Source organism: Ictidomys tridecemlineatus, chromosome 16, assembly GCF_052094955.1.
Source record: "Ictidomys tridecemlineatus isolate mIctTri1 chromosome 16, mIctTri1.hap1, whole genome shotgun sequence".
NCBI classification, from domain to species: domain Eukaryota; kingdom Metazoa; phylum Chordata; class Mammalia; order Rodentia; family Sciuridae; genus Ictidomys; species Ictidomys tridecemlineatus.
Window position 1 is genome coordinate 11,935,373 of NC_135492.1, and position 15,816 is coordinate 11,951,188.

Sequence of the window (15,816 nt, forward strand, 5' to 3'; positions counted from 1 at the left end):
AAATGTTTGATTATATGTCAATAGGAATATATCTTTTTCTTTTAGTAAAAAAGGTTAATGAATATTTAATTTCTAATGATTTGATGGTATTCTAGGTTTTAAGTATTGAAGGCCTGTGGGCCAATGCATTTTAAACACAGGCAAATAATATATGTTTTTGGTTTATGTTTATACTTTTTACATTCTATATTTTAGATTAGGGTATAAAAATCAATTCACCAGTAAGCATGAAGGGAAATTATTATGAACATCCCTTTGTTTCACAGAAATTTATGCACAAGAGTTGTTTAGTAATGTGTTGACATTTACATTCTATTTATCAAAGGATGTGCTTCCTTTTCCACTTATAGTCAGCACTTGTGTAAATAGCAAAAGTTTAGAAAGGTGCTGGATTTCTAAGTTAATCTTGAATTTCTTTTCCTGTATAGAGGGTACAAACATGTACTCCTAAATATTAATGGGTTTGGGCTGAATCTATGTTAAAGAAAATATTCAAGAGTAATTATAAATTGTTTTTGGATGAGGGGAAGGCCTTCAAGAGTAATTGTAAATCGTTTTTGGATGAGGGGAAGGTAGATATTACAGTTTCAAGTTTATATTAATCATATGTTGACTATCAAAACCTGAAATCAGCTACTATAATACTTGTAAATACCATAATACTTGCAAATTTTGTTAACTTCCCTTTTTAAAAGAAAGAAAATGAAGTAGCATAAGTTCTAAATCAGAAGTTGGCAATTTGCGCATAAGAGTAATTTTCTGAGGATAAACTGTGTTTCTGATGGTTGCCATGTCTCTCACTATTGTCCAGTGTAGATTAGAACTTTGCTAATTAAAGGATGATCTTCAGACCAGCAACATCTGTATCACAAGTGTGATTGTTAAAACTCAGAATGTTGTTTTCCCCTAACCAGAAGTACTGAGTCCGAATCTGAATTTAATAAGATTGCTAACTGAATTGTGTGTCTATTGAGGTTGGAAAAATCCTGCTACTGAAGCAAAACTGTTCAGATCCATGCTGTGCCACTATTGGCATGCCACTTTATATAAGTTATAAGATATTTTTGTTCTTCAGTTTCCCAAGTTGTAAAATGAAAATTAAGTTGATCTCCCCATTGTATAATTGTTGTGAGGATGAAATGAATTTGTTGTAAGTTTTGTTAACCACATAAATTGGATCCCTAAAGTGGATACAGCATGATAAAAGTAGGTGAGACAATTTAGCAGCATTCCCTCACTCTTGCTGGTGTTTGCTCCAGTGCATCCACATCCTACTTATAGGAATAATGTGAATAAAATTAATAATGTGTTTTAATGTGAATAAAAGCAGGTTTTTAAAAACTTGAGTTAAAACAGAAAATTAGCCTAAAAGTGTTGATCATAGATGAACAAATACTCAATCCCTTCCAAAAAAATATGTGTAAACTTAATGATACTTAAAAAGAATGTCTTGGGGCTGGGGCTGTAGCTTAGTGGCAGAATGCTTGCCTAGCATGTGTAAGGCACTGGGTTTGATCCTAAGCATCACATAAAAAGAACATAAAATATATGCATTCTGTCCATCTACAACTACAAAAAAATGTTTTAAAAAGTATTTATAAGAATACTAGGACTATGACTGCCCAGTAAAGTATAATAAAATTTTTAGTTAGTTGTATTAGTTAATGTTTTCCCCTCTTTAAATATCCCATTTTAAGAGTTTGTGATTTTATTCAGAATGCAGTAATTTCAATATTTGTAAAATTTACACTCATAATAGTATAGTTTACCAATTACTTCAACATAATGTAGTGTAATTCCAGGCAAAACAGTGAGATGGAATTTGAAAAAAAATATTAAATAACCCATATTCTTTACTTTTTTCATAATTGTGATATTTAATATTATTCACTTAAAGATTATTTAGCTATCATTTCTATTTGCTTATAGGAAGTAGTTGATAATTACAGTAAATCTAATTGTGTCTCCCATATATGCCAGTGGAGCAGCAGGACTCAGTTACCATTGAATGATTCAAAACATTTATCCAAACTAGTGATTGATTGAAAATAATATCCACCCCACATTAGGTCACATTTTTATTAGCTGTCTATTATGTTCAATGACAATAGTGTAAGGAGAAAGTGGGTGAAAAACTTGGGTACTTTTTAAAAACCTAAATGGTTATTTCAAAGCAACATGAAGCAAATTGTTAATTTTCTTTCTGCAAGTAGATGATTAGTACCTTTTTCTCTCCTTGAACGTGTTGCTGTAACAGAATGTAGATTATGTTTAATTATGAGGGAAATCAACAAGTCTTGCTTAGAGTACAAGAGCATTCAGATTGAGAAAACTCAATGGGAAAACTTTATCTTCCATTCTCCTCTTTTCTACAAATATGATATAACAAAATCACTTGTAGATCTATTAGATCTACAGGCATATAAAGTGATGATTTTTTTCTTTCTATATTTCTTTAGACAATAATTGTATTTGGGTGGGCTGGGCTTGTGGCTCAGTGATACAATGTTTGCCTAGCATGTGCGACGTTCTGCATTCAATCCTAAGCACCACATAAAAATAAATAAATAAAATAAAGGTATGTATCCAACTACAACTAAACATTAAATTAAAAAAAGAATTGTGTTAGGGCATTTCATTAGAATTTAAAAGATGAAATATCTTTAAACATTTAATGTTTCTTTTGCATCTGGATCACAGAAGTTTTTGCCTCTTTCCCCATTTTCATAGTCTAGGAGATAGTTGACAATACCTGGAGACATTTTACTTTTCAAAACTTGGGGAAAAAGGCTCTAGTATACAACAAAGAATTGTCTCCCTTCAGGAGATCTTAATGAAATAAAACATATATATGTTTCTGTTATGTTTCACTAGGAATACTGAAGTAACTTGTGACTACAGAATGCAAGTCACCTTTGTATTGTCTTAGTGACGAAAATAAAAACCGAATGAAGATCATGGCTTTCTCACCAGTGTGTAATTTAGTGTCAAAATCTAATATGATGTATTCATCACTTTCTGCAATCATAGAAAGTAATGTAATTGTCTCTTCGGAAAAAGGCGAGAAGAGAGTATCAATATCAAATTTGAAGAAATGGTAAGAGTAAGGGAAGCATCTAGAAGAGATGGGAAGGATCACTCTCTAACCACAAATTCTGCACACCTCTAGTTTTCCACCTCCTACCACATATCAGGCTTTCTAAAACTTTAGTTTTTATTTTTTGCCTTAGATAACTTAGCTAAAATTATTCCAAAATTATGTAAAATAAATGTAACTTTCCATTACTAAACTTTTGTTTTCTATAACACATTAAAAGGAAAATTAAATAATAGAAACAGACATAATAAATTCTTGTTTGATATAATCATTTAAATATCTTTTTTAGATAGCAGTAATTCAAACAAAAATACTTCCCTTACTTAAAATGTAACATTTTATATTAATGAATCAGGAGGCTGAAACACTAAAATTGTCAGACTCAGTAAATCTTTCAAACATTTCATCTATAGAGGCACAGTAAACAATGTAAATTATAAAAGGGTTTTTTTAAAAATATATAAATTCCAGGTCAAAATATATCAAATCAAACATATATCAAATTTACTTCTCAATTTACTTCTCAATGTAATCATATTTTGTTGACTCTAAATAACACATCGTCTGGTAACTGATAATGACATTAAAATTTGTATCATCTTTCTGCTAAAATATAGTAAGCTCTACTCTGAGCCCCTTATTCATAAGTCTTACATCCTGTTATCCCATCGTCAGCAATAAAGCCAATGAGATTATTCTAAAATGTAAACATCCCCATGTTATTCCTGTCTTTGCTTATTAAAAGACCAAGCAATGTACTCTCTAATTTCTCTTTTGCCTATTTTCCCTTTGTTATAGAAATATATTGTGCATTTCAATCAAATTAAAGTCTTTCAGTTCCCTTAACTGTCTAATATATTTCTAGTTAGGCAGATGATGATGCACCTCCTGAAATCCTATTTTCTTTTCACAGACCTCTCAGTCTCACTCTGCTCTATCTGGAAATATCCAACTCCTCTTTGGGATCCTTATAAAATTTTCCTTTTGTGAACATACACTTTATACAGTCAACTTGATGACTTGCTGCTTCCCATCTGGTCTATTTTGGAAATATTTGCAAAACTGCATTTATTACCTCATATCACAGTTATTCATTTGCATCACTATTTCCATTTGCTGACTATGAAAGAAAACTTTTCTGGTTTTGGCATGTGCCTTGACAGCAGCAGTCTGAGCAGACAGCCTGGAAGACCTCCTCTTGGGCTTCTTCTTAGCCTCACTTTCTTCAGAGCTGACCTTCCTCTGGAACTTCCTGGCTGGGAGCACAAGGCTCACGCAGTTGCTGCAGGCAGTGGCTCTCAGGAACCTTCTGAAACTGTGCTGCCTGGCCGCTGCTGCTGTTCCCACCACATGAGTTGCTGTGACACACCAAGTATTCAATTATTTTAATGCAGTTTTTACCATAATTGAGAAAACTATAGACAATTTTAAATCTCTAAATTTTGTGATTTTAGTACAACACACCTTATAAAAATCAAATCCTTACTATTATGTTTTGTTTATTCTGCTTTCTAAATAAGTTCTCATTTTGTCATTATTGCCAGTGCTTACAACCCTCCTCTTATCTCTAGCCTAGAGAACAGTGACCTGTCCCTAGTTGCTCTTCCTGTCATGAGCCTCTCTCAAGTGTGCCATTCTCCCCTCTCACAAGCATTAGTTTCTAAAATAAACATTTAACCATGCCATACCCACAAAAGTAATAAAGTATTCTATTATTTATGCAATAAACTCAATATTTATTTATATGTCCCCTAGCTCTTCCAAGCATGATCACAAATAGTCTTCCAAATTTCCTGTAGGAACAAACTCAGCCCCACTAATACTTGTATACATAATTCCTTTGCTTCACACAATTCCTACCTCTTCTGATTTTTATTGATTCTCTGTCTCTATTTATGCTTAACATTTGCCAACATAGCCTCCATTGCCTCTAGCTCTTTAAGCTCCACTTTGAATTCTCTTTTTTTCATGCCCCAAAGAATTTCTGCTGTACCATCATTACTTTCCCATCCTAATAGAAGTGAGAGCTTATTAATCTAATTTCCATATACTTTTTCAAAAGCTTTAATCACAACATTAAGTGTGCTTTGTCTCAGTTTTTACAAATAGATATCTTCTCCATTATGATGCAAATTCTTTCAAGATTAGTATCATATTGTATCATTCTTTAGATCATCAACATCTAGTATATGAAAGGAAGAATGAAAGAATAATCTAAATATAAAATATATCTAAAGTTTCTAGTTACTGTGTATTATATCCAATATTCAGAGCTATAATATTAATTTTATATTTTGTGACAAGGAACTTCTTACAATAATTCTACAGTGCAAGTGGACACAAACTTTAAAGCCCAAATGAAAGCCCCACACCACTTACTTTCCCCAGTAATAAATACTACTTTTGGATTATGCTAATAAAATCTAACCTTCCATTAGATAGATGATTTCTGAATATTCTTGAATAAATTACCTCTTAAACAGAATAAAATTAGAATGGCATTCACTTTTTTAATTAGCATTTTTTAAGACAGGCAGAGATACAATTTACATACTTAAATATGCCTGTTTATTATACATATATATTATATATTATACATATCATACATATATTTTTGTCAGACCTAGTATTTCTCTATCCTCTAATAGATAATGAAACAAAAGTACTTTAGTTTCTTAAGTGGAAAATAATGCTTCTGTGGATGTGGGGAGTAATTTTTAATTGTCTACTATTATCTATGAAATAAATTTATAAGAAGAGTTAAGTCGGATCACTTAGAAATGCTTGATTTTAATGCTTATAAAAATTGAACTTACACATATTCTGAAAAACACATTTTTTAAATCAAACTTAAGCTCATTTCACTTTCTCTCTTTAATAAGCCATCAACACAAAAGCTTTTATCTCTTCCACTCTAAAAAGGAATATGTTATTGTGGATAGGTGAAGGAAACAGCAAAATTATAAAAATTAAATATTCTGTGTCACAAGTCTTTTATGAGGAATAATATTTGCTTGATTTTTTTTTGAAAACTAAACATATAAATGCTAATTCTTTAAAAATTGGAATGGAACTTATTGATGTCTATTACCAGTATCCTTATTTTCACTGTGTCACAAAGGGGAAATTGTGCCCATCAGGCCAAGAAACTACTCCTACATATTACACAAGAGAACTTAAAAAAAATCTAAGGGAAATTGGACAGTGGCATTTGCAAAATCAAGCAGCATGATACAAAAATTTGAGATCTATCTGTGTAAGTCAGTAGGATAATTTTATTTAAGAGAAAAAGTCTCCACTATCTCTCAGATTGGCAAAATCAGTTTCCTTTTTCATAAATTGCTTAAAATTCCAAAAGGTAACATTGATATGTCAGTGACTTGTTCAGATGGCTATCCCCTACCTTACCTAAGCCAGTTAACATCACTAGAAATTTTGTTCATATTGATTTGTCTTTCTTAAAGTATAAGCAGGAAGAATTACTCACTGTCTCAAAACCTGCTATTTTTTCTCAATTTTTTTGACTTCCTGGCTATTAAGTAGATGGAATAATATTTAATGCTCACACAACTGGAGCATCTGAAAATGAAGGGAAGTTCATCTTCCTTAGCCACTCTGTCTTGGTGGATGACTCCAGGTTCCAGTGCCAAAACAAATCAGGAGAAAAACTTTGTCTCAGAAGTATCTTATTGTGTGTTAAAATGGCAAAAATAACAAACTGAGGTGGGTGTTTGTTTTTTAGAATGCAACACAATTACAAAATATACTAAATTAATTTTCCAAAATAGTCTAATAAGCTCTCTCAGAAATTCCAGTGATGCAGTGGTTATTTGCATTTTCCTGATTAGATTCTATTTTTTCCTCAGAGGGAGACCTATGTCCAAAGGTAACAAGCCCTATCAATTGAGTGTCATAGCAATCATGCAGAAGCTTCAGCATATCAAAATGCCAGAAATCAGACAACATAGAGAGAAGATGAACATTTAAATAATAGAAAACTCTTCAGTAGCACGTAAGTTTGGTATAGAAAGAAACAGGGAGGTGAGAAGAAACTAAAGAGTTAATGAGGAAATAATTTATGAAGAATTTTATAATGCCTTCCATCCCTTGTACTAAATAATTTTAAAGTTTTAAGTATAAAATACAGGCTCTTTTTACATTTTGGACAGACTGGCTCTGCTGTAGTGTGGAAATTTGTCTTGGATGGGAGCCAGAGCCACAGAGAGAGATCATTCATTCATCCTGTTGTTTCAGGTATCTATTTACCAGTTAATGATGTCTTGATCTCAGGCAGTTTCTGGACCTCAGCATTATGATGGTTCTGCATTGCAGAATTCTGTTTTGTTGGGGGTTTTGCTGTAAAAATGTAGTAGTTTATCAGTAACCAAGGCTTCTACTCACCAGATGTCAGTAATATTTCCCTCACCTCCAGTATAACAACATCTGAATATCTTTAGGCATTTTCAGATGTTCCCAGGGGAGTCTCCCACCCCAGGACACTGATTTGTGGTAATAACAAAGAGGATAGAAGAAGAAGAATTGGAGCAATATTTAACTTGTTAACAATAAAATGATGATGCATTGAAAGTAACATTTGAGGGAAAGGGGTAAATTGTAGATGCAAATTTTAAGTGTGTCTGCTTTTACTTTTTACTGGGAACAGATATGGTGCTTATATAGGGAGGTGCTGATATCAGACATATGAGCTGAAAAAGTAAATTGAAAAATACACACACACGAGAGTCAGGATATTATTATAGTATTCCAACATAAAATTAAGGGGAACTCAACTAAAAAATGATAATTAAAGTAGAACAAACCAAGGTGAACAATTTTCAAGCCCCTAGGGTCAAGCTCTACTCAATCTCTCCAGTTTGAAAACTATGCCCATCATATTAACTATTTTAGAATATGAGAATACAAAGAAGTACCAGTAGCTATTTTAGAATGAGAATATAAAGAAGTACCAGATTTTAACATTCAGAGTTCAGAAAATATTTATCTTAGCTACTTATTATTTGGAATGTTCATAAAACACAATGTAATGTCTTTTTGAAGTGTCTGTGATTTTAGGGATATAATATGGAAAATCAAAGACAACAATGTTCTGTTACAAAAATGTGTTTCATATTTGATGTTAGAACACAACACATTTGTTTTCTAAGTTAGATTCAATAAAGATAAGGAGCTTAAAGTTATCTGGACAGAAGAAAAAAAAGGAATCAGTCATCAGAATGAAAGAAAGCCCATGATTGCACTTGAAAGGGTGTTAGCAGAAGCTGTCCAATAAATTCACAGAAGATGCTTCTGCTTTAATAAATTGTTGTGCTATCAGCCAGGCACGGTGGTGCACAACTGTAAACCCAGTGGCTTAGAGGCTCGTGAGTTCAAAGCCAGCCTCAGCAACAGCAACTCAGTGCGATCATCTCTAAATAAGAATACAAAATATGAGGGCTCGGGTTGTGGCTCATAATATAGTGTTTGCCTAGCATGTGTGAGGCACTGTGTTTTATTCTCAGCACCACATACAAAGAAATAATAAATAAAGGTCCATCAACAACTAAAAAATATCTAAAAAAATGCAAAAGAGGGCTAGGATGTGGCTCAGTAGTCCAGGGCCTCTGAGTTCAATCACTGGTACCAAAACAAACAAACAAACAAACAAACAAACTGTTTTACTATCAAATCCTTTTGCAGCACTTGAGCTTCACTTTCTCTACTTGTACTTACAGATCAAGGTTTTGTTTTTCCCAAATCTATAATTTGGTGCCAATTGTCAGTTTATCTTCTGAGCATGAAAGGGAAATCTCAGCCCTGAACAATTTTTTTATTATTATTTATTATTATTATTAATGGCTTGGTAAAAACCACAATAGTAAAAACCACAATAGTGCTTTTATGAAGCATAAGAAAATTTAGGGTTCTAAGACTTTATTCTGAAAAAAAAGTAATTTTATTAATATTATTTCATGTTCAAAGTATATTCATATATAGTCTTACATTTTCAAATGACCAAAGAATGAGGAACACTTAAAAATAATGTGTTTCATTATTCACATAGGTGGTAATAAAGTTGTAGCTTAAATTTTGGCATTAGTACTCATTCTCTAATTTTGTGTTATTTCTACCTATTGTCAAACATCTAAAAATATTTTAGGAAGAGGATGTCAATTTTTTATGTTCATAAAGTTCAATGTAAAATAAAAAATAATTATCCTCTTGATTATGGCTAATATTTTCTGTGTAATCTTATGAATCATTACTACTGGATTAGCATTTTTCAAAACAAGGATCAAACATGTTTTTTTTAACTTTATTACCTTTTTATACCTATTATTAGAGTAAATAAATTGGCATCATAATTTTAAGTTAATAATTTTTTTCACATAATGGATATGCTAAAATTAAATCCATTCGTTTATATAGACTTGTAGAAGCTACACTCAATTTTCAGATGCTATAAACAATGTCACAGTAATCTTCATATATAAATAATGTTTATATATATGTATATATATATATATTATATATAAAACTTGTTATATTTTGAAAGAATATTCATGAGCTAAAAGGTGTTCATATTTTTTAGTATTTTTTTAAAAACAGAAAATACATTAATTTACTTTTTGATTAGTCCAAATGCAGCTTAAACTTTTCCCATTGTCCTCCATCTTTTACAACACAGTTGCTTTCAGTTATTAAATTGTGGAAAAAATAAAGACATTACTCTGAAACAACTCTTAGTAGGAAAAAAATTTAAAAAATGTTATCATTAAGAGATAATCTATAAATCTTTGTGACACTTCGTTTAATTCTCAGCTCCAAACTCAATAAAATTTCAGGCATTTGCATAAGTTATTAATTATCTAATAAACTAACACTATTCTTCATTTTTCTAGTCTAAGGTAATATTATATTACCTTTGTAATATATGGTGGTAATAAATTTATCTTTTTTGCACCATAAGTAGTGGACTTAAAATCCAGTAAATTTGATCATTCTGTTGCGCATTGGTGTTTTTTATTTGTTTTTTGTTTTTTGTTTTTGTTTTTTTTTTTGATTTTTCATTACATTGACTGATTTGCGTGATTTTCATATTGATTACTCTTCCTTTTTCTTTTTTTTTCTCTCTTCCTTCCAACATATTAAAAACCTGGAATTCTCTTTTCTTTCTTTCAAAGCAATATTTTTTCTTTTACAAATATTTTTAGATTTTTTTAAAAAAATATTGCACATCTCTAAATCTAAAATGATTTTTCACCTTAAAATTTTTTACATATTAGTTAGTATGTATTTCAGCATTTCGTATATGTTAATGCTGCCTCTGTATTTCTTATTTAGTCAGGTATGTGCCCTGTCTGTTCCTAATTGTACAAGAATCATTTTTTTTCAATTGATAATATCACTTTTTCATGTAAATTTTTACTATTTGATAGATATAATACTAATTTTATTTGCAATTTATGTATTCTTTTTTGTGAAGTCATTTAAAATAATTTTGCAATCAAATCACTCATTACCTTTTTTAATGTTAGCCTTTTCTATAAAAAGCCAGTTCAATGTAAAATTAAAAATTGGCTCATTAAATTTTTCACACAGTTATGATTTGTATTTAATATTTTAAACAATAATTCATTTGATTTTCAGCCTGAGAAGAACTGGGTTAAAATGCCCATTTTCTCCATTAATATTTCAAAACTTTTAAAAGTCAGTGATCTTTGAGCATATTTAAATGGAGCTTATTAGGAACCATAGGTGTTAAATTACATAATGTGTGTAAACTGTTAACAGATGTCTTGCTGGTAGTAAATAATAAATCATGTGGAAAGTTATTTATGGCTTTATACATAATGAGGTGTTTTAATTTATTATTTACCAAAGACATATTTATCGTAGAAGTTTAGGCTAAATATGTCTTTGGTAAATAATCTCTTGAAATTGGGATATTCAAGAGATAAGTCAAAACTTACATGAATATAGACCTAAAAGTAATATGAGAGTTTTTCCAATTATAGTTGAAATATAATAAAAAATTTAAAAGTAGTCATGGATACAGGACACATAGAGAAACTTCCTGTTCAGGAACATCACTTTGGTCTTTGGAGACTTATGTCTTCATTCTCTGACTCTTTAAATGGAATAATACAATAAATAATTAATGTCTTAAGAGTGATTGCAGATATACAAGCAAAGATAAATACAAAAATGGTACATGACACAGTGTTGCTATTCAATATTCTTGAAGTAGTTTCAGATTTAGATTGCTTCTAGGCACCCAGGCCTCTTAGACATCATCAGGAACATCTAAATTGCTTTCTCACAACTTCTACAATGTTGGGGAGCACAAATCAAGTCAAGATGGCATCTGGCAGTTTGCCAGGAGGAGTGGTTTGTGAGGCAACGCCACAGAGCCATTAAGATGATAAGGATTCCTTATTGGTTGACTGCTGTATCTAGATAATGCTAATTGAGTCAAGCTGTGTGTAATCAGTTAGGTATATATACCTCTGCTGTTCAGCAATAAAGTGGTGCCTGCTACCTTGGGTACCAGCTACCTTGAGTTCCTGCTCAGTTCCTGCTGAATTTCTCCTCAATAAAGCAGTTCCCGCTTCAACCTTCAAGTTGCTTTTCACCTCCTGGTTATTTTGCCCAGCCAGACTGCGGCACTACAAAACCTTCTTTTTTACTCTTATCACCTCAATTTAGAAGGTACCTCATTAAATTGCTTTTAGCCAATTCGCTTTCTAAAAAACTCACATTTCACATACAATAAATAAATTTCTTTAGCTCTACTCTTTTAACTTGCACTTGATAGCATACGGGCATTCATTAAGTTTCACTGTCAGCAGAACAGCACAAATTTAACAGTTTTGTCATCCATTTTTACTAAATAGCAGAAGAGAAAGTGTTATGTTAAGGGCAGTGTTAGTTTAATTTTCTGTATCATTTAAAATTACTTGAGTGCATCCCCAAAGAAAACTAATAATTAGCTTCAATGTAAATAAAACTTTAGCATGAATTGTTTGCATATACTAGCAAAAGATATATAAGTGGAAATAATCTATGAAAGTTCATAATGCTTATCTAGCACACAGAAATCTACGGGATAATAATAATGAGACAAAATTTGATGTGTATCAGAAGAAATATATTTTAGTGAAAAAATTTGAAATTTAATTGTGGCTTTAAAATACTCTTCTATATTAGATTATATAAATACATATATTTAATTTTATTGTAGTTAGCAAAAGGGAAATATTGCATCCTGGTCACTCTCCAGAAATCTGCCCATGTCACAGATGGGTGGACGGACAGCACTCTGACTCACCCTGTGCAGGCAAGCAAAGAGCTTCCTGTCCCAGCCACATCAGAGGAAGATACAAGACAAGTTCACCTATCAAGGTATGAGGGAGGATCTAGGGACCAATGCCCAGAGACACATTATTTTTAACAAATGCAACACTCACTTTCTCAGCCACTGGAAGTGGAGCATGGGTCTATGGGGGGAGTGGCCAATCTGACCTATGGCTTCTCACCCACCTACCAGCACCACTCACCAGGGTTGCTAGGAGGTGCAGTCATTGGCTGAATGCACCAGGCATACTGGGTCACAGTGACTACTACATCCTTCTGTCAGCACTCAGGAACCCCTCAGTTCTACTGGACCTGGGAGAGACTGGAGGGGGATGGGAGGATTTGAGGATATACTTTAATATGTGTATATATAAGTATTTGCTTAGTATATCTTTATATGTGTGTATATATGTATATATTTTACATATTTTTCGTGTCTTTATATGTGTGTATATATTTTATGTGTGTATATACATATATGCTTATGAACTTTATACTTCCATGTGTATATTGATAATTAATTGAGAGTAGAGCTTCTATTTATCATCTTTATTTTTTTGAATACTGTTTCTTCCACATTGATAACTCTGGTTTGGAAGCATAGTGGGAATAATTTAATTTTCATGTCTCATAAATGCTCATTTTTTTTGTCCCATAATACATATCAGTCAAAGAATAAAATTGCAATACTTCCACAGTATGATTACTGGAAGCATTCTGGGGTTTTATTGTTAGATTTGGTTTTGGTTTTTAGCATATACTCTCTCATTTTTTTTCTTTCTTTCATTTTTACTTTTTGCATTTTTCTAATTTTTTGCCAGTGTTTTTTAAATTGATTTAAAAAAAATAAATGACAGCAGAATGCATTACAATTCTTATGACACATATACAGCACATATTTTCATATCTCTGATTGTATATAATGGATGTTGACACCAATTTGTGTCTTCATATATTTACTTTGGATAATGATGTCTATCACATTCCAACATTTTTGCTAGTCCCCTGACCCTTCTTTTCCCTCCCACCCCTCTGCCCTATCTAGATTTCATCTATTCCTCCCATGTTTCCCATCCCTACCCCTCTATCTGTTAGCCTCCTTATATCAGAGAGAACATTCAGCATTTGTTGTTTTGGGATTTGCTAACTTCACTTAGCATTATATTCTCCAACGCCATCCATTTACCTGCAAATGCCATGATTTTATTCTCTTTTATTGATGAGTAAAATTCCATTGTGTATACATGACACATTTCTTTTATCCATTCATCCACTGAAGCGCATCTAGATTGGCTCCATAGTTCAGCTGTTGTGAATTGTGCTGCTATGAACATTGTTGTGGCTGTGTCCCTGTAGGATGCTGTTTTTAAGTCCTTTGAGTATAGATCAAGAAGAGGGATAGCTGGGTCTAATGCTGGTTCCATTCCCAGATTTCCAAGGAATCTCCACACTACTTTCCATATAGGCTGCACCAATTTGTAGTCCCACCAGTAATGTATGAGTGTGCCTTTTCCCCTACCTCCTCGCCAACACTGTTGTTGTCTTCATAATATCTAAGAGTAGTTTTGATTTGCGTTTCTCTAATTGCTAGAGATGATGAGAATTTTTCAAATATTTGTTTTTCAAATATTTTCAAATATTGTTGATTGACTCTATATCCTCTTCTAGAAGTGTCTTTTCAGGTCCTTGGCCCATTTGTTGTTTGGGGTTTTTTTTTTTTTTTTGATGCTTTTTGAGTTTTTTATATACCCCAGAGATTAGTGCTCTATCTGATGTGTGAGGGGGTAAAAATTTGCTCTCAGTATGTAGGTTCTCTGTTCACCTCACAGATTGTTTCTTTTGCTGAGAAGAAACTTTTTAGTTTGATTCCATCCAATTTATTGATTCTTGATTTTAATTCTTGCGCTATAGGAATCTTATTAAGGAAGTTTGGGCTTAATACCACATGATGAAGATTAGGCCTTTTTTTCCTTCTATTAGACAGAGTCTCTGGTTTAATTTTTAGGTCCTTCATCCACTTTGAGTTGACTTTTGTGCAAGGTGAGAGGGATTTAATTTCATTTTGTTGCATATGGATTTCCAGTTTTCCAAGCACCATTTGTTGCTGACTTTTCTCCAGTGCATGTTTTGGGCACCTTTGTCTAATATAATGTAATTGTAATTTGGGGGGTTAGTCTCTGTGTTCTGTATTCTGTATCATTGGTCTACCAGTCTGTTTTGGTGCTGATACCATGCTGTTTTTGTTACTATTGCTCTGTAGTATAGTTTAATATCTGGTATAGTGATGTTTCACTATTCTTGCTAAGGATTGCTCTAGCTTTTTTGGGTCCCTTATTTTTCCAGATTAATTTCATGATTACTTTTTCTGTTTCTATGAGGAATGCCATTGGGATTTTGATTGGAATTGCATTGAATCTGTATAGTGCTTTTGGTAGTATAGTCATTTGATAATATTAATTCTTCTTATCCAAGAGCAAGGTAGGTCTTTCCATCTTCTAAGGTCTTCTTTTATTTCTTTCTTTAGGGACCTATAGTTTTCATTGTATAGATATTTCATCTCTTTTGTTGTTGATTCCCAAGTATCTTATTTTTTGAAGTTATTGTAAATGGGGTAGTTTCCTCATTTCTTTCTCAGAGGATTTTTCACTGTTATACAGAAATGCCTTTGATTTATAAATGTTGATTTTGTATCCTGTTACTTAGCTGAATTCATTTAGTATTTCTAGAAGTTTTCTGGTGGAGATTTTTGGGTCTTCTATGTATAGAATTATATCATGAACAAATAGTGCCAGTTTGAGTTGTTCTTTTCCTCTGTGTATCCTTCTAATTCTTTCATCTGTGTAATTGCTCTGGCCAATTACACAATTCAAGAACTATGTTGAATAGAAGTAGTGAAAGAGGGCATCTCTGTCTTATTCCAGTTTTTAGAGAAAATGCCTTTAATTTTTCCTCTATTTAAAATGATGTTGGGGGCTGGGGATGTGGCTCAAGCGGTAGCTCGCTCGCCTGGCATGGGTGCGGCCCGGGTTTGATCCTCAGCATCACATACAAAGATGTTGTGTCTGCCGAAAACTAAAAAATAAATATTAAAATTCTCTCTCTCCTTCTCTCACACCTCTCTCTTTGAAAACAAAATAAATTAAAATAAAATGATGTTGGCCTGAGGCTTAGCATAGATAACTTTTACAATGTCGAGATATGTTTCTGTTATTTTTAGTTTTCCTAGTATTTTGTACATGTAAAGGTGCTGTATTTTGTCATATGCTTTTTCTGCATCTATTGAGGTGATCATATGATTCTTTTCTTTGAGTCTATTGATGTGATGAATTACATTTATTGATTTTTGTATGTTGAATCAACCTTTT